Below are 26,528 nucleotides of genomic sequence, written 5' to 3'. Positions count from 1 at the left end.
AAACTTATGGCTCCAGAGATGACCTGTTGTGAATTATTTCAGAATTCAGTGGAAATCTCAGATGGTTGATTTTTCTCCTAGGAATCCTTGCTCTTATGAATGTACTGAGTAGGCATCAGCTTTGTTTTAGAGTGAAATAATCACTATAAAGAATATCACTGTTCTGAAAACATAAAAAATTGCTTTAGAACATAAGGTAAAATATGTACTTGTACAGACCAAAATGTATCTATATGAATAAAGAATATAAAGAAGTGTTTCTCTAAGAAATTGTAACTGTTGATTTGTCTTTAGTTGTAGGTGACTTGGCTTAGGAATTTCAGAATCTAAAGCTAGTAGATGCATTTTGCCAATTACACTTAGGTGATTCTGGCAACAGATATGGCAATCTGGAAATGATAGAGGACCTAAGAAGCAGAGAAGCAAGAAGGAATAGATCCTTTCTTAGGCATATACTTTCTACCCTTTTTTAAAAAATAAAGTGTTTAACAAAAGATGTTTCACAATACTGCAGTGCAGTGCAGTCAGTGCAGCTGACTCCTGGAGTTCTATTGATTATGTTGTGTTAAAAATAGAACCAGTTAAAAATATACATTTGATAATATATTTGGTAAGTTCTGAGTTGAGGTGGTAGAATAGTGCATTCAAAACTGTGAGAGGATGCTATTATTATTTATGTATTTAAAATGTTTTGAAATAGTTTTATTGGAGTGTATTTGCTTTACAATGTTGTGTTAGTTTCTGCTGCACAGTGAAGTAAATCAACTATATGTATTCATATATCCCATCTTTTTTGGATTTCCTTCCCAGGTAGGTCACCAGAGAGTATTGACTAGAGTTCCCTGTGATATATAGTAGGTTCTCATTAGTTATCTGTTTTATACACAGTAGTGTATATGCGTCAATCCCAATCTCCAAGTTCATTCTCTTCTCTGCTTGGTATCCATACGCTTGTTCTCTATATCTAGGATGCTTATCTTTAAACATCAAGCATAAGGAAGAATCAATTTTGTTAGATCCAAGCACCATCATGTTATTGAAAACTTGTTGAATAAATAGTTATCAAATTCAATTTTTCAGTCCTCTATATTTTTACCATAGCGAGTCTTCTCAAATTTGATTGTTTAGAAATCTTCAGATGGCTTTTTCTGTTTTTTTTTTTTTTTTAGGAGAGATATGTTCAGTTCTCTTATTTGTTTGAAAATTTAGCTTTGACTAGTTAACTTGAGAATAAATAGAGGAGAGAATAGAGATTTAGAAGAACCTTAATCAGTTCAGTAATATCATGGTTCAGGAATATTTTTAAAAGCCGTATTTTTACTGTTAAGATATCATGATGGTTAAAGCGGAGGAACTCTGGACCACATGCTCACTAGTTTTCTCACTTACTCACTAACCCTGAGACCTTGAGCAAGGTATTTAAATTCTTTGTGCCTCAGACCCCCTTTCTGTAAAATGGGGCACGGAGAATTTAAATACCTACCACATAGAGTTATTATGAGGATTGGATAAGTTAATACAAGAACTAATAGCATTACTATATATGTTTTAGCCAGCACTGTTATTAGATTTGGTGCACTTGCCAATTTTCTCACTTGATGATTATTTTCATTAGAGAGCCTATAACTCTGTGTGTGTGCCGGCACTGTGTTTAGTCGCTCAGTCATGTCTAACTCTTTGTGACCCTTTGGACTGTAGCTGGCCAGGCTCCTCTGTCCATGGGATTTTTCAGGCAAGAATACTGAAGTGGGTTGCCATTTTTCTCCTCCAGGGGATCTTCCTGACTCAGGGATCCAACCCACATCTCCTGTATCTCCAGCATTGCAGCAGATTCTTTACTTGCTGAACCATCAGGAAAGCACACATAACTCTCTAGTTATTGAATTAAATTCCTTAAATAAATATATCCATTGTCTCTGAATTATTTCTCTCTTAAATGATTGGATCCAAGATAGGAAAGTTAGGCAAAACAGTTAGATATTTCCTGGTACATATTATGTAACAGGTCACTTAGCAACATCGTTTAGTGCCCACATGTGTGCAGAGCTTTTTTAGCCTCCTCTGTTTGCTGGGTGGCGTCAAGTTCAAACAGTTCAAATCGGAGGGATTTGGAAATTGTGTTTCTTAGAGGAATTTAATTCAGGAAGGCAGCTCACTGTGGTTTCCAAGATCAAGGACTTGAACTGGGATCTATGTGGAATCCACCTTGAACTTGTACCTTGACACAGTACAAAGGAAGAAGTCATACTTTTCTTTTTTTTTACCTATTGAACCTATACCATAGTCAACTTGGAAAAAAAAATTTCATTTTGTGGTTTAAATAGCAGTAAGCAGTCTTTTATTGTTATTGATACTTAGAGAAAATTTGGAAGATGGTTATCTCTTTAGTTCTGCCAAATATATTGTTATTACGCAGACCCTGCAGGCACCAGCTACAGTTGTTTTCCAGAGGACATGCAATCTAGCTATCATGTACCCAGCTTTAGTATTACTGGCTGCATTTGGTCTTTTTACTCACAGATGCATGCATACTGACACTTGTCAGTATGTTAAAATTGAAGGATGGTTGCTATATTTTGATAGTCTTTATCTTCTCTTTCATCTGTTCTTGGTTTTAGTTTCTAATTACTGCTATTATTCTTGGGCATTTCTGATCAGAAGCAAGCATTCAATTTCTATCTAATATATCCTTTGTTATGTAAGTATATGATGTATTTAAATGATTTGCTTTCACTTGACCCTATTAGAATTTACTTTAAGTTTTGAGCCAGCTAAAATAAGACTGAGCTGATTTATGCCACTATTTTTTTCCCAGTAATGTTGAACTGGAGCAGAACCACTTATTGTGCTAATGCTCACTTCTAAAATATACAGATACTTATTAACATAGACAGAAAACACATACATACTAGTTGCATTTTAATCTTGCAGTAGGCAAACTAGAATATTGTAAAAGGTACAGTTTGCCTCTTTGACATAGCTTTCTGGTATGAAATTTGATGTATTAAAAAGTAATCAAAATAAGCTGGATTTGGATGAATAATTTATTCTAGAATTTATAGTCATATGGTCAATTTTATACCATACATGTGAAGCAGTAGTAATCAATAATAATAATGACAAAAATAATAATCATTTAACATGTATTAAGCCCTTACTTTGTACCAGGCACTTGGGTTAAGTTCTTTACATTAAATAATTCACACCAAGCAACTATTTTTGAAGCAAGTACTAGGATTATTTTTTAATTTCACAGATGAGATAAGAGAAGATTAGAGATGTTAGCATACTATCCAAAACCACACAGTTTTGGAGCAGGGAACCAATTTCCATTGTTTCTGACTGTAGAGAGTCTGAGCTCTTAGTATTTGTTCTATTTTGACTACTTTCCATGTTATATATTGACCTTCAGTTATATAGATCAGAGTCTTGGAAGCAAATAAAGTGAAGTGAAAGTCACTTGTTCATGTCTGACTCTTTGAGACCCCATGGGTTATAGTCCATGGAATTCTCCAGACCGGAATACTGGAGTGGGTAGCCTTTCTGTTCTCCAGGGGATCTTCCCAACCCAGAGATAGAACCCAGGTCTCCTGCATTGCAGGCAGATTCTTTACCAGCTGAGCCACCAGGGAAGCCCAAGAACACTGGAGTGGGTAGCCTATCTCTTCTCCAGCAGATCTTCCTGACCCAGAAATCGAACCAGGATCTTCTGCATTGCAGGCAGATTCTTTATCAACTGAGCTATGAGGGAAGCCCAGAAGCAAACAAACGCACAATCAAATGGGGCATTTGAGAGAGAAATTACAAACAAGAGTAAGAGATAATAACAAGGGATGATGAAGGAATAGTGAGGCTAGCAACAATGGGAACTATTATCATCCCTATATATGAAGGAACAAGAGAATCCAGGGATCGAACCCAGGTCTCCTGAATTGCAGGCGGATTCTTTACCAGCTGAGCCACAAGGGAAGCCCCAAGGAATTGGTTACTGGATCTTGAAGGGTGTGGCTTTAGCTGTAGGAGAAGATCATCTGACAGCTCCTGTGGTCTTAGGTTGAGGGACACAACCAACTTTGGTGACCTAGCAGGGACAGAACTGAGGAAATAAATACCTTGATCACATTTTCCTCCTCTCTCCACTTTCTTGCTAGTGATACTTATTGGCCAAACTCAACTGGAAGCCACAGGAAAAGGGACCCTTTGATGCAGTAGTTAGCTTCTTCTGGCTTACAGGAGATTGGAAACAGATGAAAATCTTCCAGCACAAAGAGAAGATATCCAGTTCACAGATGCACTACCAAGAAGATAGTTTCTCAATGTCAAAGCATTAGTGAGGCCAAAATTTTCTACGTAGCTCTAATCATTAGACCTGCTTATTCTCAATTTTAATGTATTATTTTGTCTTCTTAATTATAGGTTTCTGAAACAGTATGCTTTGATATGGGGAATCTAGACCAAGATTCTTTCCTTGCAATTGCCAAAGTTACCTTTAGGATTTTAAACAAATTAAGTTTGGATATGTCTCAGCTGTTTTCTTCTTCTTTAAAATATAAATAGCAATATCAATACTGTTCTAGGTGTTACAACTGTTTGTGACCCCATGGACAAGAGGAACCTGGTGGGGTTGCAAAGAGTCAGACACGACTTAGCAACTGACCAACAACAACTGTTCCAGGTAGATACAATAAGGGTTCATGAAATAATAATATATTTTGGACATTTAATTACTTATATTTGTGTGTATATATCTGTGTGTGTGTGTGTGTATGTGTGTGTGTGTGTGTGTGTATTAGTTTTGGGGCTTCCCAGTTGGTGCTAGTGGTAAAAGAACCTGCCTGCCAATGCAGGAGCTGCAGGAGATGTGGGTTTGATCCCTGGGTTGGGAAGATCCCTTGGGGGAGGATATGGCAACCCCCTCCAGTCCTCGTGCCTGGAGAAACCCACGGACAGAGGAGGCTGGCTGGCTTATCATCCATGGGGTCACATATTTTTAAAAATTGTCTGATTCCCAAGAATCCCTTACATCTGAAATCAGCCTAGGATGCTTGGTCTACTGGAGTTGCCAAAACCAGCCAGTGCTGTTGAGGGTAGGTGAAGGGGTCACCAAGAGTTGAACACAACTGAAATGACTTAGTGTACACACACATATGTATGTTTACCTTTTTTACTGGTTTTCTTTTTTTTTTTTCTAAATCTTTAAGCATTTATCTGAGATGGTTTTCCTTCTGCCTAAAAAACTTCCTTTACTATTTCTTTTAATATAGGTCTGCTGGGAAGTTTTTTGACTTGTTTTGTCTGAAATGAAATGATTTCTTTATATTTATTTTGAAGGGTGTTTTTGCTGGGTATAGAATTCTAGATTAGCAGTTATTTTCTTTATAATATTTAAAAAAAATCAGTCCATTAGTCAGTCATCTGACTTCTATAGTTGCTACTGAGACATTAGGTATGTTGTTCTAACTATTACTTCTTTGAAGGTAGTCTGTCCCTTTTTAGTTGTTTTTAGCATTTTTTTCACTTTGATTTTCAGAAATTTTACTATGATTGGCTTAAGGTTATTGATTTATTCACAACTTGCTTCTTTCGAAAGCACTTATTTCAAGAGGACCCAAAAGGTTGGAGTGTTAATTAATTGTTATTTTTAAATAAATAAGTAAAAACCCAGTAGCTAATGAGGGCTGATTTAGATAAGTTAACAGGTTCCTCTTTTTAAGTACATTTACATATTTCTTCTTAACATTCCTTCTTTTTTCAGCTTTATTGAGGTATAATTGACAAATAAAATTATATGTATTTAAAGTGTACAATGTAATGGTTTGATGCATGTTTACATTGTGAAATGTTTACCATAAGCTAATTAACACATCTATTATCTCACCCAGGGTACCATTTGTGAGTGTGTGTGTGTGTGTGTGTGTGTGTGTGTGTTAACCTTGCTTCTTAATAGAAGAATGATGGTAGTGCTGCTGCTGCTGCTGCTAAGTCGCTTCAGTCGTGTCCGACTCTGTGCGACCCTATAGACGGCAGCCTACCAGGCTCCGCCATCCCTAGGATTCTCCAGGCAAGAATACTGGAGTGGGTTGCCATTTCCTTCTCCAGTGCATGAAAGGGAAAAGTTAAAGTGAAGTCGCTCAGTCGTGTCCGACTCTTAGCGACCCCATGGACTATAGCCTACCAGGCTCCTCCGTCCATGGGATTCTCCAGGCAAGAGTACTGGATGGTAGTGCAGGAAGTCAGAAAAGGTCAAAGAAAATCTAGCAAGGTTCGCTCTTTCACTTATCTAATGCCAGGAATGTACAAGAAGAGAAGGAAAGAATAGACTTATGTCAATTCAGAAGTATTATACAAAGTGAAGGGTTTTGAAAATAGTAGAAAGCTTTTATTGTAAAATAAAAATTATTTTATCCAATGAATTGTCAGTTTATAGTGAAGGCCATCATGCTACTGAAGCATTTTTCTTTACATACACCAAATTCTTACCGTACTAGCATCAGCAAAATCTCCCATTGTCAATCTTGTTACTCAGGACAATAAAACGTATAAAAGTAAAGCAAGAAATTTTATGATCTAAAATGTAAGAGTCTTTTTATAATCATTCAACTGTATTGGACTGAAAATGATGATATCTTTTTTTTTTTTATGATAGTAATCTTAAGAAGTTTGTGTGCTAAGTCCTGTGAAGCAGATATTTGAGTTATAGGATTGATACTGCAAAATGGGAAGTATCTGAAGCATTCTGATTTCTTGAAAGGTTATGTTGTGAAAAATTTGTTTTGTAAGAGTAGATGTATGAAAAGCATATGTTGTTATTATTACCTAGAATCCAACAAGAGACAGCTTTTGCAAATTATTAACACGTGTAGGAGTTATTTTCTCAGTTTATTTTAGATAGCAGAATAATTTGTTTCATATTTTAAGCATTGAAATACCCCTGTAAGTTCAGTATTCCCATGACTCCAGCATGATATATAATAGAAATAGCACAGAATAAAATATTTTGGCAAGTAATTGAAATAACAAATTCTGTGGGTAGTTGAATGAAATAATGATATTTACAGGGACATTGTTAAAGTGCAGTATCTGTAAGAAGACTTCTCCCAAAGCTACTAAATTTAAGACATGTCCATAAACCATATAATTAAAAAGAGGAATAATATAAAGCAATTGACAAAGCAAAGAATGATAAACAATTCAATGGTGACCACAAAATAGTACATTTTTTAACTTTTAACTTGTAACCTATATTTACTTTTAAACTATCACTTAGCTGTGCACAGGCAGTAACAAAATTAGGATTTTTCTTCTTGCAGTCTATATTTATTGGATTTTAAAGTGATGGCAAAACTCTGAAGTCATTTGAACCCTAATGGAATTTATAGTGTGTAATCATAATAGTAGTGGCAGAAGAGTTAGTAACTATACAGAAGACCATTCTCATTTTCTACTTAGAGGGCATATGACTTGTGTGATCTCTTACAATTGATGGCTTATCATAGGCCATCTAGAATTTTTAAAAAATTTCGTACTAGTACTAAATTTACTTAAAATTTGGCTATCAATTTAGAAGTATAGTCTTTGCTTTACATACTCCAGTTTTGCTATATTTGTTACTAGTGATTCTTTGATTGTAAGGCCTGATAGTCATTGAAGAGTATTTTACTAAGTTAAAGATGTTACTAGGTTGGACTAAATTCTAATAGATAATTTGTTTATAGTTAAGTATCATTGCAAATAAGTTAGTTCTTTAGGCCTATAAAAAGGAGACAGATTTGTGCTGTAATAAAACATTTGATACTATTCAAATTACATTTTGTTGCAATAACGTCACTTTCTACTCTACCAAAATGAAGTTGTAAAACAAACCAGTTCCTAGATATTGTTAACAGATCTGCAGAATGGCTTCAATCACTGAAGGAAAAGAAAAGTCAGAAGCCAGGTGGTAATGAAGTACATGTGTTCATTGGAGTATATAATATGTCTAGCTGGGTGGGAACTGAAGATGTACAAGTGAATGAATGTTATCTTCTGACTGGTAAGAGATAAAGTGACAGAATGCTGTTGGTTGGATGTTCTCAGCAGCTTAGGCAACTAGCTGACTCTATGCTTCACAAAGACCACAAGGACCACATGTAGCATCCGTGGGGAAACATGGAATCAAGTTAGGAAGGACTGGAGTTGGAGGATGCAGCTCATCACAGAACCCTCCATTCTCCCTAGAGAAGAAAGTGAGGCCAGAATTAAGGTTAAATTGCCTAAAGGGAATTGTGAAAGGAAATTTAGAAGTTGATTTGTCAAGATTAGTCTAAACTTTCAGGCAGGAGTAAAGTAGGTTAGAAAATACACATCAATGAGTTTTCAGAATTCTTTGCTTTAACTGGATGCTCTGCTAAGGTGTCTAACATAAGATTTTGTGGTTCACTAAAGGTCTGATTATAATGATATTGAAAGAGATGGAGAGGTTGGAAAGGGACCTGGTTTATGAGAAAGAAAAGTTTAGTTATCAGTGTATTGAATTTAAGGAGTTGATGTTTGTAGGTGGAAATAAATGTGTGCAAAAGTTCTTTATAAACTGAAAAGACTCATACATGTTCAAGTTAATATAATTGAAGTGAAAATACTCAGAAGTGATCTGGTCTCATGTATTTGAGGTTACAGGCTAAGAGTGAGATTGGCGATTGTCAGCACAGAGGTAATAGCTAATAGAACAAATTCAGAGTTAACGGAGAGTGGGAAGAAGAGAAATGTGAGTAGTGTTTGTTGTTGTTCAGTCGTTAAGTTGTGTCTGACTCTGTGACCCCATGCACTGTAGCACACCAGGCTTCCTTGTCCTTCACTACCTCCTGGAGTTTGCTCAAACTCATGTTCATTGAGTCTGTGATGCCATCCAACTAGCTCATCCTCTGTTGCCACTTTCTCTTCCTGTCCCAATCTTTGCCAGCATCAGAGTTTTTTCCAATGAGCCGGCTCTTCCCATCAGGTGGCCAAAGTATTGGAGCCTCAGCTTCAGCATCAGTTCTTCCAATGAATATTCAAGGTTGATTTCCTTTAGGATTGACTGGTTTGATCTCCTTGCTGTCCACAGGACTCTTAAGGGTCGTCTCCAGCACCACAATTTGAAAGCATCAATTCTCTGGTGTTCAACCTTCTTTATGGTTCATCTCTCACATCTTTACATGACTACTGGAAAAAATATAGCTTTGACTACTTTGTCGGCAACCCGATGTCTCTTGGTTTTTAATACACTGCCTAGGTTTGTTACAGCTTTTCTTCCAAGGAGCAGGTGTTTTAATTTCATGGCTGCAGTCACTGTCTGTACTAATTTTGCAGCCCCCAAAAATGAAATCGTCCATTGTTTCCATTTTTTCTCCCTCTATTTGCCATGAAGTGACAGGACCATATGCCTGATCTTAGTTTTTTGAATGTTGAGTTTTAAGTCAGCTTTTTCACTCTCCTCTTGCACCTTCATCAAGGGGCTCTTTAGTTCCTCTTCATTTTCTGACATTAGAGTGGTATCATCGACTTATCTGAGGTTATTGATATTTCTCCTGGCTATCTTGATTGCAGCTTGTGATTCATCCAGCCTGTCATTTTGCATGATGTACTCTGCATATAAGTTAAATAAGCAGAGTGACAATATACAGCCTTGACGTACTCCTTTCTCAATTTTGAACCAGTCCATTGTTCCACGTTTGGTTCTAGCTGTTGCTTCTTGATCTGCATACAGGTTTCTCAGGATGCAGGAAAGATAGTCTGGTATTCTCATCTCTTTAAGAATTTTTCAGAGTTTGTTTTGATCCACACAGTCAAAGGCTTTAGCATAGTCAATGAAGCAGAAATTGATGTTTTCCTGGAATCCCCTTGCTTTCTCCATGATCCAACAAATGTTGGCAATTTGATATCTGGTTCTTTTGCCTTTTCTAAATCCAGCTTGTACATCTGGAAGTTCTTGGTTCACATACTGCTGAGGTTTAGCTTGAAGGATTTTAAGCATTACCTTGCTAGTATATGAAATGAGTACAGTTGTACATAGTTTGAACATTCTTTGGCATTGCCTTTATTTGGGATTGGAATGAAAACTGACCTTTTCTATTCCTGTGGCCACTGCTGAGTTTTCCAAATTTGCTGGCATATTGAGTGCAACACTTCTACAGCATGGTCTTTTAGAATTTGAAATAGCTAAGCTGGAATTCTATCACCTCTGCTAGCTTTTTTCATAGTAATGGTTCCTAAGGCCCACTTGACTTCACACTCCAGGGTGTCTGGCTCTAGGTGAGTGATCACACCATCATGGTTAGCTGGGTCATTAAGATATTTTTGTACAGTTCTCTGCATTCTTGCCACCTCTTCTTAATCTCTTCTGCTTTCATTAGTTCATTGCTATTTCTTTCCTTTATGGTGCCCATCTTTGCATGAAATGTTCCCTTGGTATCTCCAATTTTCTTGTAGACATCTCCAATCTTTCCTATTCTATTCTCTTCCTCTGTTTGTTTGAATTGTTCACTTAAGAAGGCTTTCTTATCTCTCCTTGCTGTTCTGGATCTCTGCATTCAGTTGGGTATATTTTTCCCTTTCTCCTTTGCCTTTTGCTTCTCTTCTTTTCTGTTATTTATTTGTAAGGCCTCCTCAGATAACCACTTTGCCTTTTTGCATTTCTTTCAAAGTCATTGAATTTTTATCATCTTTAATTTTTATCACGAACCACTCTTCCATATGAATACTCTTGGGGAGAAATCAGCTTTCTCACTGATAGAGACAGGTGACAGCTTATGCTGTTCCACTGTTCTGGAATGCCCTCTCTAGCTTATGCAAATCATGCCTTTTCCTAGGTCCAATTTGAATTTTACTCTATCTTCTTATTTTTTCTCTGTAGCACCTGTCATCTTTGAACCTATTATATAGTCATTTCTTTTGTTTATTGCTTTTTCTCTCTTTACCGGAGTGTGAGCTCCTAGAGAACAGAGATTTCTATGTCATTTCTTCACTGGTATTCTCACTTTGAGAACCATCACTGATGCATTGATACTGAAATAGATATTTGTTGAATATCTATTTGGTGCTGGCTTTAGTTAAAACACTTCCTGAATGTCCTGTACCCTGTGCAGGGTATGTGTGTGTGTGTGCATGCGTGCATGCATTCATGTATGCGTGCGTGTGCTTTTTTAAGGAGAATGTTTTATTGGAATGCCCTGTTTGTTTTCTTATCCAATTTCTGCTTGTATTTTCTCTTTTAAAAAGCACGCTCTCTGTTCACTCTCTGATTTTGGTGTTCTTTCACTTTGTTTTTATTGGCCCTCTTGTTTACATCCGTCACTCATTAGTGCATGCCTCATACATCTCATACATTCTTGTTTGATTTGCATATCTGTAATTGCCACTGTACTTTACGTTCTTTGAGGATAATGAACAGTGTAACCTGCCTATTTGTCTGTAACATCTAGAATGATGTGTAGATACTGTAAGTTCTAAATGTATACTTATTTTTCAATAATGAAGGAAGTTAGAGTTGAGTCAAGTCCTTATAAACATATTTTGCTTCCCCAGTGCAAAATAGGCCATTCGAGAAGTCATGTCTTTTTTTTTTTTTTTCTGATTAGTAATTTACCTGTTTAGTCTTGTGAACATAATTAACCAGATTTAGCAGTCTTGTGTTGACTTTCTAGTAAGTCTAATAAGTGTTAGGTTTGAAAAAACAGGCTCATGTCTGAGTTTTTGATGCTTAGAAATTTCTCTACTGCAAAAGATATTTTGTTCATTCTACCCAACTACAACCTTTGTAATTTCTGCAGTTTGATGTGACAACTTCTCTATCCAGAGTTATTTCTATTATGATGTCTGTGGACTCTGGCCTTGGCTCCCCCATTTTACTTGTCCTTTTTTGGGTATTCTAATTACCATGTCTCTTCTATTAAATAATCCAGCTCTTGATTATTGAGGCTAATTATGGATAGCAATAATAACTGAAAACCATTTACACAAACCTCAAATTACACCTTAAAATTGTTTTAAATGTTTCATTCGTGGGAAGTCAGCATGGAAAGATGGGCAAAAAAGAAAAATACCTCTCTGTGAACGAGGAAACTTAGGTTCTATGCTTGATTCCTTTAGCTCCCAGATTTTTTATTCAGTATGAACTGTGTATGTTAAATGTACTGATATGAAGCTTTGCCTGAGAGATGGTCATACAGAGAGCGACAAACAAGGCCTAATTATTTTTAAAACTTGCAAAAGTAACTCCTCAACATGTAAGAGCTAAAAATACACAGGTGGTTTCCTTAATGCCTGACTTAATTCCGGTAAGGGCTTAATACATTAGAAAATTATGGCACCGGATCATGTCTTCTTTCATACATCAGGGAAAGACTCCAACATCTACTTTTATTTATGGAAAGAGTCATTGCCTTGAACTTTTACTTTAGAAAAGCTTCTTTTCTTTGGGAAAGAATATATTTGCATACTAACTTTCTTGGCATTCATATGTTCAAGGCTCAGTGCCAGGTTAGAGCTACCACATACATACTCCTCTTCACACTCCTTTTGGCATTGCCTTATTATTTGATGATTAGAAGGAATAATGAAGGGATATTAGTTAACTGTAGATAAAGTTGGTTTTGTCTTATATTGATCTCAAGGGTTCCATTTAAAGTATTATGGACATTACAGAGGTCTTCTAGATTTACTTGTTAGTCTTTAATTATTGATTGGTACATTGGAATGTTGTGGTGTTTTTGTATCTGCTTATAACTTAGTACTATAGGTAAATTTTGAATTCTTTTGGAAAATTTCATATAGATGAAGTCATTGTCTGGCATTGAGGGTTACAAATTCAATGTCATATAATCCTTGCCATTAGGGAGTTAACAACCTGGTCAAAGGTGACAATCATGAAAAAATTTAAAGAAATGCTATAACATTTTGTAGTGCTGTTATAGAAGTATTATTTATCAGGTATAATAAGGTAGTCAGTTTTTATGAAGGTGATAAGATTGGCTTTGGAAGAGATACTTTTAAAAAGAGGAATGAATATTTCCAAGGTTGATTGTGTCAGTTAGCTTTGCTGTGTAGCAGATCATCTCAAAACGTAGTATCTTAAAGACATGGGAATACCAGACCACTTTAACTGTCTCTGAGAAACCTGAATGCAGGTCAAGAAGCAACAGTTGAAACTAGACATGAAACAATGGGCTGCTTCAAAATTCAGAAAGGAGTATGTCAAGACTGTATATTGTCACCCTGCTGATTTACCTTACATGAAGAATACATCATGCGAAATGCCAGACTGGATGAAGCGCAAGCTGGAATCAAGATTGCCATGAGAAATATCAGTAACTTCAGATATGCAGATGACACCACCCTAATAGCAGAGAGTGAAGAGGAACTAACGAGCCTCTTGATGAAGGTGAAAGAGGAGAGTGAAAAAGCTGGCTTAAAGCTCAACATTCAAAAAACAAAGATCATGGCATCTATTCCATCACTTCATGGAAAATAGATGGGGAAACAAGGGAAACAGTGACAAACTTTATTTTCTTGGGCTCCAAAATCACTGCAGATGGTGACTGGAGCCACAAAATTAAAAGACGCTTGCTCCTTGAAAGAAAAACTATGATGAACCTAGACAGCATATTGAAAAGTAGAGACATCACTTTGCTGACAAAGGCCTGTATAGTCAAAGCTATGGTTTTTCCAGTAGTCATGTATGGATGTGAGAGTTGGACCATAAAGACGACTGAGCACCAAAGAATTGATGCTTTCTCTGTTTCTGCAGAAAGAGACTCTTGAGAGTCCCTTGGACTGCAAGGAGATCAAACCAGTCAATCCTAAAGGAAATCAATCCTAAATGTTCATTGGAAGGATTGATACTGAAGCAGAAGCTTCAGTACTTTGGCCACCTGATGTGAAGAGATGACTCACTGGAAAAGACTCTGATGCTGGGAAAGATTGAAGGCAGGAGGAGAAGGGGACGACAGAGGATGAGATGGTTGAATGGCATCACTGACTCAATGGGCATGAGTTTGAACAAACTCTGGGAGAGAGTGAAGCACCAGGGAATCCTGGTATGATGCAGTGTGTGGGGTCCCAGAGAGCTGAACACGACTGAGTGACTGAACAACATCATTGTCAGTTTTGAGCTGGGTTTAGCTGGATGATTTTTCTGCTGTGTGCTTGTGTATTGCTTAGCTGGGGATACTGTAACAAATTCCAACAAACTTGGTACTTAAATACAATTTTGATGTTGTTCAGTTGCTAAGTTGTGTCAGACTCTGCGACTTAATGAACTGCAGCACACCAGGCTTCCCTGTCCCTCACCACCTCTCAGAATTTGCTCAAACTTATTGCAGAAAGTGAAGAAGAACTAAAGAGCCTCTTGATGAAAGTGAAAGAGGAGAGTGAAAAAGTTGGCTTAAAGCTCAACATTCAGAAAACTAAGATCATGGCATCCGGTCCCATCACTTCATGGCAAATAGATGGGGAAATAGTGGAAACAGTAGCTGACTATTTGTGGGCTCCAAAATCACTGCAGATGGTGATTGCAGCAATGAAATTAAAAGACGCTTACTCCTTGGAAGAAAAGTTATGACCAACCTAGACAGCATATTAAAAAGCAGAGACATTACTTTGTCAACAAAGATCCATCTTGTTGAGGCTATGGTTTTTCCAGTAGTCATGTATGGATATGAGAGTTGGACTATAAAGAAAGCTGAGCGCCGAAGAATTGATGCTTTTGAAGTGTGGTATTGGAGAAGACTCTTGAGAGTCCTTTGGACTGCAAGGAGATCCAACCAGTCCATCCTAAAGGAGATCAGTCCTGGGTGTTCATCGGAAGGACTGATGTTGAAGCTGAAACTCCAATACTTTGGCCACCTGATGCGAAGAGCTGACTCATTTGAAAAGACCCTGATGCTGGGAAAGATTGAGGGCAGGAGGAGAAGGGGACGACAGAGGATGAGATGGTTGGATGGCATCACTGACTCAGTGGACATCAGTTTGGGTGAACTCTAGGAGCTGGTGATAGACAGGGAGGTCTGGCGTACTGCGGTTCATGGGGTCACAAAGAGTCGGACATTACTGAGTGACTGAAATGAACTGAATGTGTCTGTTGAGTCAGTGATGCCATCCGACCATCTCATCGTCTGTTGCCCCCTTCTCCTCTTGTCCTCAGTCTTTCCCAGCATCAAGGTCTTTTCCAATGAGTCAGCTCTTGGGAAGTCTTATAATAGTTATTTTAATTTTCATTTACCTAATGACTGATAATATTGAGCATTTTTCTTAGTTTGTTGACAAGTTTTATACTTTACTCTGTGAAGTAGCTGTGGAGGTTTTTCCCAGTTGAGTTTGTTTTGTGTGTGTGTTTTCATTTATTATAATAGTTCTTTATGTGCTCTTAATGGTTCTTTTGATAAGAAGCTTTGAATATGACATCTAACTTGTCATTTTTCTTTTATGATTTTTACTATCTACATCCTAAGAAATCTTTTATCTATTCCAGGTCACGAAGATATTGTTCTGTATTTTCTTTAAAAAGCTTATAGTTGTTTTTTTTTTTTTTTTTTAAGCTTATAGGTTTAACTCTTATGTTTGTTTCAGTGATCCATCTCAAATTAATTTCTGTGTGTACTGTGAGTTTTATTGTTTCCATATGGATAGCCAGTTCTTCAAACACCATATATTAAAAAGACTTTCCTTTCCCCATTAAATGCCTGTGGCATCTTTGTTGAAAATCAGTTGACTACAGTAGTGTAGGTTTGTTTCTGGAGTCTCCTTTTTGTTCCATTGATCTATTTATCCTCATGTCAACACTGCATCGTCTCGATAACTCTAGATTTATAGTGTGTCTTGAAGTCAAATTATGAAACCTGTCCATCTCTGTTCTTTTTTCGTTATTGTTTTGCCATTCTAGTGTTTTTGACATTTCCACAGAAATGTGGAAATCAGCTTGTCAGTTTCTAAAAAAAAAGAAAAAAACTTTCTGGGATTTTCATTTGGATTACATTGCTTTATGGATCATTTTGGTAATAATTATTTTAAACATCTCTTAGAGTACATCTTTTAAAACCATAGTTTTGCTTATGTCACTCACTAGCTCAAAAGCCTTCCCTGGTTCCTTAATTACATAGATTAAAGTTTAAGATCTTGAGATGGCTTTATTCCCAAGAGTTTCTTTCCTCTTTATTTAATCCACTGAATGTTGTATCCAGGCTGCTTGTTCTTTCTCATACATAGTCTAAACTTTTCTCCCTCTTCTTTCATTTTCTCCATACTAGATTTTCTTCACACCTGTTCTCCAAATCCCAAAGGCTCCAATATTACAATTATTTGTTATAATGTAATAAATTACAAGTTAACAATAAGAAGGCTATAAAGATAAATTGCCACATTTAGAATGGATAAGCAATAAGGTCTTACTGTATAGCATAGGGAACTATATCCAGTCTCCTGGGATAAGCCATAATGAAAAATAATATTAAAACAATGTATAAATGTGAAAAAATGAATTACTTTGGTGTACATCAGGGATTGTCACAACATTGTAAGTCAACTATATGTCATTAAAAAACAAACAAAAAATAAATTTTCATGGGGCAGATCATTTAAATTTATACAGCTGTAATCGGAGCTTGTTTTGTTTTGTTTTTTGTTACCAGAAAGTAACAAAACCTAATCAAAACTACCAAATAAAAAAACCAAACCCAAATAACAATCATATTAAAATAGGACTTTACTTTTAAATAGAAAGATGATGATAATCTGAAGAAAGGGCAGAGGAGGAAACAAGAGCAAAATACACACTGAGTATGAGAACCATGTAAGAAGCACCTTCAATCCAGGACATATTTGCAGACTGAACCATGAAGAATAGTGGAATGATGCTGCATTGTGTATAGCCATGTACTCTTATTTCTTTGCTACCACTTGGAAGTTCAAAACATTCAGGTGATAGGAAAAACAGTATGAATCAACTTCACAGTTCTACTGACATCATTTCCTTGCTTACACATCACATGTGAGTTAATTCTGGAAATGAGAGGCAAGTAGTAAATAAAAAAGACCAGAGGAATAGCATGCTCCTTCCTACTTTTTTTTTCTGTTTTAGTATTATTTTGGCAAAGTCATGAAATAATCCAAAATTGGGTTAACCATAAGAGCAATTATAATATGAAGTATTTCTAGCATAAAAATTATTTCTCTTTTGTTTAAGGCATAATGTCTTCTCAAGAACTAACTAGAAAGCCACATCCCTGTTAGATTCTGTAGATACATATGAATCTACTTTATAAATCAGATAGTTTAACAATTGATAATTCTCATCCAAAGATATTTAAAATTTCATCTAATTCCTCAGAGTTGTAACCTACTGAAAATAAACTACTGGCTCCTAAATGGCTATGAAATATGCCTTTACTACTAAATTTCAAATGGTTTTGTCAGCTGTTAGGTTGGTGCAAAAGTAATTGCGGTTTTGTACTGTCAAAATTTGCCATTTGATATTGGAATACATTCTTAAATGTGGTTTTGTTATACATCATTTTAATGCACATTTCTTCCTTTATGTTTTTTTGCTAGTGAACTATTGCATGCTGTTTTATTTTATATGTATTTTTGACTATGGAAATGATGTTAGACAAAAAGCAAATTTGATCGATTTTCTTATTCAAGTTTAAAATGGGTCATAAAGTAGCAGAGACAACTTGCAACGTCAACAACATGTTTGGCCCAAGAATTGCTAATGAACATACAGTGTAGTGGTCATTCAATAAGTTTTTCAAAAGAGACAAGAGCCTTGAAGATGACGAGTTCATTGGCTGGCCATTGGAAGTTGACAATGGTCAACTGAGGATCACTGAATCTCATCCTCTTATAACTACAGGAGAAGTTGCCGAAAAACTCAACGTTGACCATTCTCTGGTCATTTGGCATTTGAAGCAAATTGGAAAGGTGAAAAGCTCAGTAAATTGTTACCTCATGTGCTGACTGCAAATCAAAAAAATCATCGTTTTGAAGTGTTGTCTTATTCTATGCAACAACAAACTATTTCTCAATTGGATTGTGGCATGAATGAAAAGTGGATTTTATATGACAACCAGCTATGACCAGCTCAGTGATTGGACAAAGAATAAGCTCCAAAGCACTTCCCAAAGCCAGAGTTGCACCAAAATTAGTCGTGGTCACTGGGGGTGTCTGATTCACTACAACTTGCTGAATCCTGGCGGAACCATTACATCTGAGAAGTATGCTCAGCCAATCAAGATGCAGTGAAAACTGCAGTGCTTGCAGCTGGCATTGATCAACAGAGAAGGGCTCAATTGTTCTCCGTAACACATCGTGGAGTGTCTACACATCTGTGTCTGCACTGACTGCACATGCCACAACCACCGCTTCAAAAGTTGAATGAATTAGGCTACCAAGTTTTGCCTCATCTGCCATATTCACCTGACCTCTCGCCAACTGAGTACCACTTCTTCAAGCACCTTGAGAACTTTTTGCAAGAAAAACACTTCCACAACTAGCAGGATGCAGAAAATGCTTTCCAATGACCCAGAGGGATGGGATGGGAAGGGAGGTGGGAGGGGGGTTCAGGATGGGTAACACATGTAAACCCATGGCTAATTCATGTCAATGTATGGCAAAAACCACTACAATATTGTAAAGTAATTAGCCTCCAACTAAAATAAATAAATTAATAAAATAAAAAAGAAAATGCGTTCCAAGAGTTTGTTGAATCCTGAAGCACAGATTTTTTAAAAAATTAATTTATTATTTAATTGAAGGATAATTGCTTTACAGAATTTTGTTGTTTTCTGTCAAGCCTCGACATGAATCAGCCATAAGTATACATATGTCCCCTCCCTCTTGAACCTTCTTCCATCGCCTTCCCCATCCCAGCCCTCTAGGTTGATACAGAGCCTCTGTTTGAGTTCCCTGAGACATACAGCAAATTCCCACTGGCTATCTATTTTACATATGATAATGTAAGTTTCCATGTTACTCTCTCCAAACATTTCACCCTCTGCTCCCCTCTCCCCATGTCCATAAGTGTGTTCTCTATGTTTGTTTCTCCATTGCTGCCTTGCAAATAAATTCTTTGGTACCATCTTTCTAGATTCCATATATATGTGTTAGGATATGATATTTATCTTTCTATTTGACTTACTTCACTCTGTATAATAGGTTCTAGGCTCATCCACCTCATTAGAATTGATTGAAAGGCATTCCTTTTTATAGCTGAGTATTATTCCATTGTATATGTACCACAACTTCTTTATTCATTCATCTGTCGATGGACGTCTAGGTAGCTTCCGTGTTCTAGCTATTGTAAATAGTGCTGCAGTGAACATTGGGGTATATGTGTTTTTTTTTTCAATTTTGGTTTCCTTATGGTGTATGCCTAGGAGTGGTATTGTTGAGTCATATGGTGGTTTTATCCCTAGTTTTCTAGGGAATCTCCATACTGTCTTCCATAGTGGCTGTATCAATTTACATTCCCACCAACAGTGCAAGAGTGTTCCCTTTTCTCCACACCCTCTCCAGCATTTATTGTTGTAAACTTTCTGATGATGGCCATTCTGACCAGTGTGAGGTGATATCCCATTGTATTTTTGATTTGCATTTCTCTAATAACAAGCAATGTTGAGCATCTTTTCCTGTGTTTGTTAGCCATCTGTATGTCTTCTTTGGAGATACGTCTGTTTTGGTCTTTTTCCCACTTTTTGATTGGGTTGGTTGTTTTCTGGTATTGACTTGTATGAGCTGCTTTGGAAATTAATCCTTTGTCAGTTGTTTCATTTGCTATTATTTTCTCCCATTCTGAGGGTGATCTTTTCACTTTGCTTATAGTTTCCTTTGCTGTGCAAAAGTTTTTAAGTTTAATCAGATCCCACTTGTTTACCTTTGTTTTTATTTCTGTTACTCTAGGAGATGGATCATAGAGGATCTTGCTTTGATTTATGTCATCGAGTGTTCTGCCTATGCTTTCCTCTAAGAGTTTTATAGTTTCTGGTCTTACATTTAGGTCTTTAATCCATTTTGAGTTTATCTTTGTGTATGGTTAGGAATTGTTCTAATTTCATTCTTTTACATACAGCTGTCCAGTTTTCCCAGCACCACTTATTGAAGAGGCTGTCTTTGTCCCATTGCATATTCTTGCCTCCTTTGTCAAAAATAAGGTACTGATAGGTGCGTGGGTTTATTTCTGGGCTTTCTATCTTGTTCCATTGGTTTATATTTCTGGTTTTGCTGAAGCATAGATTTGTATGCTACAGGAATAAACAAACATTTCTCATTGGAAAAAATGTGTTGATGATAATGATTCCTATTTTGATTAATAAAGATACGTTCGAGCCTAGTTGAACCGTGAACTTCCAGATGTTCAAGCTGGTTTTAGAAAAGGCAGAGGAACCAGAGATCAAATTGCCAATATCCGCTGGATCATCGAAAAAGCAAGAGAGTTCCAAAAAAAACATCTATTTCTGCTTTATTGACTGTGCCAAAGCCTTTGACTGTGTGGATCACAATAAACTGTGGAAAATTCTGAAAGAGATGGGAATACCAGACCATCTGACCTGTCTCTTGAGAAACCTGTATGCAGGTCAGGAAGCAACAGTCAGAACTGGACATGGAACAACAGACTGGTTCCAAATAGGAAAAGGAGTACGTCAAGGCTGTATATTGTCACCCTGCTTGTTTAACTTATATGCAGAGTACATCATGAGAAACGCTGGGCTGGAAGAAACACAAGCTGGAATCAAGATTGCCGGGAGAAATATCAATAACCTCAGATATGCGGATGACAGCACCCTTATGGCAGAAAGTGAAGAAGAACTAAAGAGCCTCTTGATGAAAGTGAAGGAGGAGAGTGAAAAAGTTGGCTTAAAGCTCAACGTTCAGAAAACTAAGATCATGGCATCTGGGCCCATCACTCCATGGGAAATAGATGGGGAAACAGTGGAAACAGTGTCAGACTTTACTTTTTTGGGCTCCAGAATCACTGCTGATGGTGACTGCAGCCATGAAATTAAAAGACGCTTACTCCTTGGAAGGAAGGTTATGGCCAACCTAGATAGCATGTTTAAAAGCAGAGACATTACTTTGCCAACAAAAGTCCGTCTAGTCAAGACTATGGTTTTTCCAGTGGTCATGTATGGATGTGAGAGTTGGACGGTGAAGAAAGCTGAGCGCCGCAGAATTGATGCTTTTGAACTGTGGTGTTGGAGAATACTCTTGAGAGTTTCTTGGACTGCAAGGAGATCCCATCAATCCATCCTAAAAGAGATCAATCCTGGGTGTTCATTGGAAGGTCTGATGTTGAAGCTGAAGCTCCAATACTTTGGCCACCTCATGCGAAGGGTTGACTCATTGGAAAAGACCCTAATGCTGGGTAGGATTGGGGGCGGGAGGAGAAGGGGACGACAGAGGATGAGATGGTTGGATGGCATCACCGACTCGATGAACATGGGTTTGGGTAGACTCCGGGAGTTGGTGATGGACAGAGAGGCCTGGCGTGCTGCAATTCATGGGGTCGCAGAGAGTCGGACACGACTGAGCGACTAAACTGAACTGGACTGATAATGATTTAAAATTCACAATCTGAAATCGCAATTACTTTTGCACCAATCTCAATGTGAGGAACTAACTGTAATCATTTTGTATTTAATTTTGTAGATTAAAGCAAATATCATTCACATGACCTTGGAGAATTTGTCTCTTTTACTTTTTTATTTGCCATATTTGACTGTTGAATATTTAGGCATTTTGCTTGAAAAAAAACTCTTCTGTACTTCATTTAAAGTACAGGTCAGTTAAATGTCAAATCATTTTGTTTCTTAGCATTTAATATTTGCTGAATATATAATACACTCTAAAAAATCATTTTGTATGAAGTGTTATTTGTTGCCTTCTTAGGGCAGCTATATAGAAATGGAAATTTCATATCTGAGGCCAGAAAGTCTGCAGCTTTTTGGAGCTGTGGTTATTATCTCCTGGTAACCAGTATCTATTATTTTCTGTTTTTCCAGGGTTTCATTCTTCTTTTTTTTTTTTGTAACGTGAAGGTATACGAAACCTTTCTTCATAAGGTTATTGGGGTGATTAAGTGAGATAATGTGATTATATCTTCTAAATATGTTTTTATCTTTCCCTTTTCTTCATTCTCATTGTCCTTGCCTGTCCTTCTGGTATTAACCCCACCCAGAGTGGTCTCTCCACAAGCAATTAGAATAGATCTTTGTCAAAGATGAATCAGATCATGCTACTTCTCACTCTTCTACTTTAAAACCTTTTGCGATTTCTTATTTCTTAAGTATAAAATTCACAATTTTTAACAGAGTTTACAAAAGCCTGTAAGATTTTGCTCTTTGTAATCCTGTTGTTATTATTTAGTCACTAAGTCGTGTCTGAGTCTGTGACACCATGGACTGTAGCCTACCAGGCTCCTCTGTCTATCGGATTTCACAGGCAAGAATACTGGAATGGATTGCCATTCCCTTTGCCAGGGGATCTTCCTGACCCAGGGATGGGACCTGTGTCTCCTGGTTTGGCAGGCAGAATATCAGTTAGCTACCTAGGAAGCCCATGTAATTTCTACATCCCTCTGAACTTTCTTCAATCTAACTACTTTGAGCTTCTTAGTTTCACTGCTTGTGTAGTACATTTCCTTTTCTTGGAAAGATGAAAGCCTTAAGGAATAACATATTTAAGTTGGAGGGAAGCAGCCAAAATCGGGAGCTCAATTGTAGCCATGTCCAGCTTTAGATGTCTATTCGCCTTCCAAGCGGAGATATCAAGTAGGCCACTGGATGTACACAGTTCGACTTTGGGTGAGAGGTCTGTTTGGAGGTATAAATTGAGCTGGCACAAAAAGGGTATTTAAAGTCATGGGATGGAAAGAGTTCACCAAGGCCAGGGTCCTCTGCCTTTAGTCTGTTCACTTTTTTTTTTTTTTTAAATCTCTGAGAATCTACCTATAAGACAGGATCTAGCTTCTGCATCCTTTGCCCAGTGAAGACTTGCTCTGCTGTTTCATGTATGGTCATTGTACTGCACTCTTCATATAGCATCTGACATGTTCTTTTGCAATTGCTATTTTTTAAAATAGGTTTTCCTTTGCAACTAGACAAAAATTTTTTTTTATGGAATCAGCACCATATCTTATTTGCCTTTGTAACTCTGGTATAGCAGATGCTTAATAAACATATCTTAAATAAATAATTACAAAGTGACTCAAAATGTGTTCAAGTGATCAAGTCTAGCCTGTTGCGGCTAAGGAAGGACTGCCTACACTGAGTCTGCCTGCTGTGCTTAAGGGAATTGCCTTTAAATCATGTGCTCTGTATTGAGGAAGAGAAAAAATTGAGTATAATAAGTAGTATTTAAGTTTTTAAGATTTCTTTGATATCTAAATCTCATAATAAAAGCCACACTGAAGATTTGAGAGCTTGAAATATTTCTATTTTGCATAAAGTGCAGCTGGACAAGAAACCATTTGATTCAATGCATGATCTTTTCATTTGTTTTTAAAGCCATTATTCATTAGTTTTTATTGTATTAGTAAAAGAAAGTGTTCATTTTTTATTTTTTGAGTATTTCAAATACTTTCAGATTGTTAATTTTATAGCTTGGCCTTGTCAGAAAAAGAACTAGATGAAAGTTTTAATTCCATAGATTACTCAACCTTTAAGTAGCTGATTCAAGAGAATTGTACATTCCCTTCGATCTTTTTCTTTGGGTATGTACTCATATTTTCATTGATTTGTAAGAGTTCTTTACATATTAGATGAAATATATAAAATGTTTTTTATAGGTCAAAAGCAGTGAATATCCACAACTTCATACAGTTCAACTTAAATCATATATTTTATGTTGGTTGCCATGGTTTTCCCTAGTTTGTTTGTCTTTTGTTCTTTTTACTATGATGTATTTTTAAAGCATATAACAAGTTTAAAACTTTTTTGTGGTTTAATTTAGAGATCCTTTGCTTTGTAGTGTCCTTTATTGCTTTCTCACAGCAAAGTTCTTTCCATCTCAAGGGCAGATAAATATTTTTGTAGTTTCATATTTTTAAATTTAACTTTTAAAATCCATCTGGAATTTTGTTTGAATGTATTGTTAGGGCCAGGATCTGTTTACTGAATGATGAAACAATTACTTTCAGATTCCTGAGCTAGTCTATTGTTTAATTTCATGCTCCATTGCTAAAATCACAAAATTATTATGTCCTAGTAATACAACATCTTTGACCTTGAGTCCTCATAAAATACATTATTCTGGTTCCTTGGTTTAGCTGATGTATTTCAAGGACCAGTAATAATCCTGAGACTTAATTTAGCAGTGTTAACTCTACTTTAAATGTGTAAGTAATGGGGTACACAATACTTGATTTACTTAATGACATCTTCCAGCATAAAATTCTATCACTCACAAAACTTTACACATTGTCACATGGACAATAAATACTGTGTAAGAAGATATTTTTTAAGTAGAAAGATTTTTAAAAAATCTTGATTTTTTTAGTGTAAAAAAGTCCAGATATTTAAAAAATCTTGTTTTTCTATTTAAATTGGGCTTTATATTTAAGTTGGGCTTAACTTTAGAAATGATATGTATGTGTATTAAGAATTTTCCTTTGTGTTTAAGATAATGAGTGATGACATTACTAGTACTATAGGCCTGTGTCAAACTGCCTGTCCCATTATAGACAGAAATTTCTCCGATTTATTCTAAAGTTTTTAGAGCTTGTATTAGTGTTCCTATGGAATAAAACATGCAATGTTAAATGAATTCAGCTATTCTAAATTTCTGTTATTTGATCCAAGTTGTATGTAATGGCTCTAATGCCATTGATAATAAAAAAGTAAATTGCTTAAGTTTTATAATTTAGCGTGAAGGCATTCTGGAGACCTGTGGTAAGCTCTTTCAGTAAGGAAAGATCCTGGCTCTTCTCTTTCCTTTTGAACACCTCAGAACATCAGTAAAGAATTTTTTCTTTTTGAGACACTGAAGAAAATATGTGTATATACCACTATCAAACTCTGTCTGAACTCAGAAACTTAATAGGTTCAGATAAATTTTTAGATAAATCCCTGGGTTTAAATTGTTGCTTTTTGCCATCTAAAACAGTGGGATGTAACTGATTCTCTAATAAGCTATCCAATTCAAAGATCAAATAAATTTGGATAATAAGGTATACTTATATTGGCTCATGCTAGGTTTCCTTTATAATGGACCACTCAAAGGGTGAAGATGAAATGGATATAACCCTTTTGGATTCAAAGAGTTGATGATTACCACATTATCTGAGAACCTCTGCCTTTTAGTTTCCTAGTGTTTCCTTAGGACTTACTGTGTTCCAAGACTTTATTGGGTCTGAGTAGAGTGGAAAACGGACTAACTCAATAGGGTCAGAGATTTGCCCTCTTGAAATGAGTTTGTCTGAGCTGGAAGTTGGGATTTCTGTGGCCACTAGGTGGCTTCAGTTGCCTGAAAAGAAAAGGTCAGGTCCAGAGGTTCTGTAGGGGTGAAAACATTTTATTTTAGGAAAATAATTTTATTTGAGAGTATTTATTTTCTGAGCTAGATTGGCAGAACAAGTTTGTTCGACTTAAAGACCTTTGAGGATCACCTACTTTCACCTTCTCATTTCAGACATAAGGGCATTTAGGAAGACTTCACCAAGTTGACTCAGCTACATAGGGCAGAGTTAGATCTAGAACCTAAGTATCCTTTTAGTTTTTAGCTAGTTTTTTAATCTGTTGAATCAGTGATACCAATCTATTCTTTATTATTATGAAGTCACAGTACAGAATTATGTATAAGCCCTGGAGAAAGATGGTGTAGGAATATTGTGTTTAAAGCAGATGGTAAAGTTGCTGGTGGCCACCTTATGGGATGGATTGAGCAATGATATTGTTTACACTTAGTGAAGCTGAACTGTTAGATTAATGAGTTACATTTTGTCATGACCAAAAGAATTTAAAAATTCTTATTTGTTCTGAACGAGTCCTAGACCCTTATATACCCTAGCTCCTTTTCTTCAGATGAATAGCAACATTTTTTTTTTCAAGTTACCATATCTCTCAAATTTTCTGTTGTTTTTGATTAATGTTTAACCTTTTTAACAAGGTTGGAAAACTTTTGTAAAAAAGGCCAGTAGAAAACACAACAAACAAAGTCATTATATATCAGTTCAAATCGACTCATGACAGTATTGAGTTTCTTTCCCTCTGAGCAGGGTGTGGAGGATGCAAATAGTATCATTTCATCTACTTCTATAGTAAGTTCAGGAAAACATACAACTTTTATATTTAAGCATTTATGCTTAAGTTATCTATAATTTATATATTATGGCTATTTCTAGAGAATAACAGAGATAAGGGAGACTTTAAGAGAGAAAAAAAGAGTGAAAGGGTGGGGAGGAAAAGAGATAATCAGGATGATAAGAGTGATGGGTAAAGAGCTAGTAAGTGAGAGAAAGGGAGCCTTCTATCTAAAAGTGAAGGAAGAGAGAACAGACCAGAGAGCTCCTTGAGTAGGAGTGCATG

At 36.4% G+C, this 26,528-nt stretch overlaps 1 protein-coding gene across 20 annotated transcripts in view; it reads left to right on the top strand.

Annotated features, from left to right (window-relative positions):
* The window catches only part of BBS9 (Bardet-Biedl syndrome 9), a 458,699-nt gene that overhangs the window by 164,922 nt on the left and 267,249 nt on the right, over positions 1–26,528 (top strand). The gene's annotated exons all lie outside the window — the stretch shown is intronic.

This window comes from Giraffa tippelskirchi, chromosome 10 (genome assembly GCF_054371585.1).
Source record: "Giraffa tippelskirchi isolate mGirTip1 chromosome 10, T2T-mGirTip1v1.2.pri, whole genome shotgun sequence".
Taxonomy (NCBI): domain Eukaryota; kingdom Metazoa; phylum Chordata; class Mammalia; order Artiodactyla; family Giraffidae; genus Giraffa; species Giraffa tippelskirchi.
The sequence above is the reverse complement of the archived record's forward strand: the minus strand, read 5'-3'. Positions and strand labels throughout refer to the sequence as shown.